Genomic DNA, 4,697 nt, shown 5'->3' with positions numbered 1-4,697 from the left:
TTGGACCTGGAGGTTTGCTTTCTCTCTCTCTCTCTCTCTCTCTCTCTCTCTCTGTGTGTGTGCATGTGTGTGTATGTGTCTGGAAATACTAAAAAATAATAATAATAAGGGGGGTTCAGTAGTTGGCATAATGGCTATGTTGCTGGATTCCCATATAGTCAACCGTGGTTTGAGTCCCGGACCCAGTGGTTTAAACTCACACCATTTGTGCATGTGTGCCCAAGATCCTGAGAGGAGAATGGAAAAGAGAGTCAGAAAGCGAGAAATCACCCCCCAAGGGGGATGGCAAAGCCACAGTCCCTTCTCCTCCATTCTTCTCTCAGGATCTTGGGCAGGCACGCACACACACCCAGCATGAATTTTAAGCTGTCAGGTTTGGGACTCAAACTGTGGTTGACTATGTGGGAGCTCAGCAACGTAACCATTGTGCTATCTGCTGGTCCCTTTCTGGCTACTTTTTTAAAGTTAGTTTTCTTTCAGGACCAGCAGTTGGTGCAGTGGCTATGTCGCTGGACTCCCACGTAGTCGACCACGGTTTGAGTCCCGGACCTGGTGGCTTAAACTCACACCGGGTGCGTGTGCGTGTGTGCCCAAGATTCTGAGAAGAGAATGGAGGAGAAGGAATTGCGGCGTGGCCATCCCCACTGGGGGGTGATTTTTTTTTTTTTTTTTTTTAATTGCCAGATGTTGTCAGAGAGAGAGACAGAGGGAGAGGAAAGGAGAAAGCATGGACGGTGCTGCAGATCCCTGGCAGGATTTTGGGCACAGACACATGCACAGGCCTGTTTTTTCTTTTCAAGCTGCAGTGGGTGGGATTTGAACAGCAGGGTCAACTATGGGAGATCTAGCTGTCTTTTACTTTTAGATTTTTTGCTATAGGGTGTTTATACTTGCCAGAGAGTTTGGAGGGGAGAGAGAAATCACCCCCCAGAGGGAATGGCCATGTCACAGTCCTTTCTCCTTCATTCTCCTCTCAGGATTTCGGGCACACATGCCTGACATGAGTTTCAAGCTGCCAGGTCCTGGACTTGAAACGTGGTTGGCTATGTGGGAATCCAGTGCCTTAACCACTACACCACCTACTGGCCTTGGATCTGACTGTCTTAATGGCTAGGCCATGGAGATGGCCCTCTGGTTGCTTTGAATTTTTTTCTTTTTTTTTATTGTGTCAAAACTTACATGCAGGGGAACCAGCAGTTAGCGTAATAGCTATGTTGCTGGACTCCCACGTAGTTGACTGCGGTTCACGTCCCGGACCCGGTGGCTTAAAACTCACGCCGGGCACGTGTGCGTGCATGCCCAAGATCCTGAGAGGAGAATGGAGGAGAAGGGATTGCGGTGTGACCATCCCCCCTGGGGGGTGATTTCTCGCTTTTTGTCTCTATGTCTCTCTCTGTCTGTCTGGCGAGCGCACACGCCCTATAGTGAAAAAAACCTCTCCAAAAAAAAAAAAAAAACTTACATGCAGTAGTGAAATACACAGACCTTCTCTGCTATAGGTCAAAAGTTTTTAATTTTTTAAAGAATTATTTATTTAATTTTACTTACTTATTTTTAAAAAAAATTAATGTGCTATAGGGCATGTGCACTCGTGAGAGAGAGAGAGAGAGAGAAAGAAATATAGCCACCAGGTTCAGGACTCAAACTGTGGTCAGCCATGTGGAAGTCTGGTGCCTTTTACCACAACACCTGCTGGTCCTAGTCAAAAAGGTTTTATTTTTTAAAGAGATCTTCATTATAGGGCATGTGTGCTTGCCAGAGAGACAGAGACAGAGAGACAGAAAGGGAGAAATCACCCCCCTCCCCCGGAGGATGGCCATGTTGTAATCCCTTCTCCTCCATTCTTCTCTCGGGATCTTGGGCACATACACACAGTGCGCCCAGCATGAATTTTAAGTTACCAGGTCCAGGACTTGAGCTGTGGTTGACTACATGGGAGTCCAGCAACATAACCATGACATGGTCCAACATAACATAACTGCTGGTCCCTTGTCAAAAATTTTTGATAAATGCATAAACCCTCATCATCTACACTTTGGCTGCTTTTAAGATCGATTTTCCTTGGGACCAGCAGTTAGCATAATGGCTATGTCGCTGGACTCCCACGTAGTCGACCGCCATCTACACTTTGGCTGCTTTTAAGATCGATTTTCCTTGGGACCAGCAGTTAGCATAATGGCTATGTCGCTGGACTCCCATGTAGTCGACCGCAGTCTGAGTCCCGGACCCCGTGGCTTAAACTCACGCCAGGTGCATGTGCTTGCATGCCCAAGATCCCAAGAGGAGAATGGAGGAGAAGGGATTGTGGCGTGACCATCCCCCCTGGGAGGTGATTTCTCGCTTTCTCTCTGTCTGTCTGGCAAGTGCACGTGCCCTATAGCAAAAACAAAACAAAACAAAACAAAAAAAAAACAAACAAAAACCTCTCAAAAAAAAAAAAAAGATCGATTTTCCTTTAGAGTTATTCAGTTTTACTATGATATGTCTGTGAATAGATTTTATTTTTCTAATTTGTTATGGGGCATGTGCACTCACCAGAGAGACAAAGAGGGAAGATGAGAAATCATCCTCCAGTGAGGGTGGCCATGCCACAATCCCCTCTTCTCTGTTCTCCTCCCAGGATTTTGGGCATGCACGTACATGCACCTGGCGTGTTTTTTAAACCTCCATTTCCGGTACTCAAACTACAGTCAGCCATGTGAGATTCAGCAACTTTAACCTCCATACCACCAGGCTGGCTGGACTTTTTAAAAAAGTCTATTCTGCTTGAAATTTGTTGGACCTTGGGACAGCAGTTGGCATAATGGCTATGTCGCTGAACTCCCATGTATAAAATCATAGTTTGAGTCCTGGACCCGGTGGTTTAAACTCAGGCCAGGCATGTGCGTGTGTGCCCACAATCCCAAGAGAATGGAGGAGAAGGGATCGTGGGGTGGCCATCCCCCCAGGGGGTGATTTTTCACCTTCTATCTCTCTGTCTCTCTCTGTCTTTCTGGCAAGTGCACGTGTCCTATAGCAAAAACCTCTCCAAAAAAAGAAAGAAATTTGTTGGACCTCTTGACTCTGCATTGATTTGTATCTTTCACTAGTTCTGAAAAATGTTCAATCATTATCTTTTCCCCATTTTCTCTCTTCTCTTTCCAGAACTCCAGTTAGTTAGAATTTTTAATCTTCTCTTTTCTCTCTTTCACACGCCTCTGTTGCTCGGGAATTTTACTATGAATAGTTTCTTCTGATCTATCTTCTAGCTCATTAATCTTCTCTTCATCTAAATCTAAATTGCTTTCTGAGATTTTAATAATGGACTTTAAGGGGCCACAGGTGGTACAGTGGCTAAGGTGCTGGACTCTCACATGGCTGACCTCGGTTCAAGTTCTGAACCTGGCAGCTTGCTTTCTCGCTTTTTCTCTCTCTCTCTCTCTAGTGAGCACATGTGCCCAATAGCAAATTAAAAAATAATAATAATAATAAATTAGTTAAATTAAATAAAATATAGAATTTAAATGGAAAGCTTCAAACACAATCAGAAGTAAAGTATAATAAATCTCCATGTACCGATTACTATGCTTAAACAAGTATAAAATATGTTCAGTTTTATTTCATCTATATTCCCTCCACTTCCCCTCAGACTCCTTTTTTTAATATTCTTTTTAATGGTTTTTGCCTTAAGGAACATGTGATTGTCAGAGAGAGAGAGACAGAAACAGAGAAAGTGAAAGGGAAAATGAGAAATCACCTCTTAGTGGGGATGGCCACACTGCATTCCCTTTCCGTCCATTCTCCTCCCAGGATCTTGGGCACCTATGTACACACACCTGGAGTGAGTTTCAAGTCACCAGGTCCAAGACTCAAACTACGGCTGACCATGAGGGAGTCCAGCGACAACCGCTATGCCATCTTCTGCCCCCCAGGATAATTTTAATGGTAATCTTAGACAGTATATCACTTAATTGGTGAATACACAGTATGTACCTCTAAGACTTGAGGACCGTTTAAATAATAAGCACAATATCAATATTATACCTAAGAAAATTAACAATTTATTAGCATTTTATAGTATCCAGGAATAGTTCAGGAATTACGTATCCGGATAGTTTGATTCAGGACTCAAACAAGATCTACATATTTCATTTAGTTGCTATGTCTGTTAGATCTCATTTATAACAGTGCTTCTCTCCCTCCCTTTTTTATTAAAATGTATTTGGGGAAGAAACTGGGACATTGATCCTGTTTGTTCTTTTTTTTGTTTTGTTTCGGTTTGTTTATTTATTTATTTTCTGAAACATTTTTAATTAATTAATTAATTTACATTCATTCCCTGAGTGTCGTCACAGCATACGAAATGTGATTTCCCACCCAGAATGCACTGCATAATGGCTTAATCATACATGTCATTGTCAATAATTTTCCATTTTTCGTTTTATATATATATATGTGTGTGTGTGTAAAGTTTTATCAGTGTATTTTCATGGTGTCAGTTTGACTCATCCATAATCCTCTTACCTAAAGCTTTTTAGCAGTCATTGAGGATCATTTATTTCATTAGGATTGTAAAATAATGGCAGTGCATCACTCCTTCTGCACTTATTAGCTAGAATTCTTCTTTGAAGAACAATTGCCTTTTAAACTATTTAGTCACTTTTTAAAAATTGCCAGAGGGCATGCGCATTCACTAGAAAGAAACAAAGAGACTTAGA

This window comes from Tupaia chinensis, unplaced genomic scaffold, assembly GCF_000334495.1.
Source record: "Tupaia chinensis unplaced genomic scaffold, TupChi_1.0 Scaffold150006_1, whole genome shotgun sequence".
NCBI lineage: Eukaryota > Metazoa > Chordata > Mammalia > Scandentia > Tupaiidae > Tupaia > Tupaia belangeri.
This window is presented reverse-complemented; position numbering follows the sequence as displayed.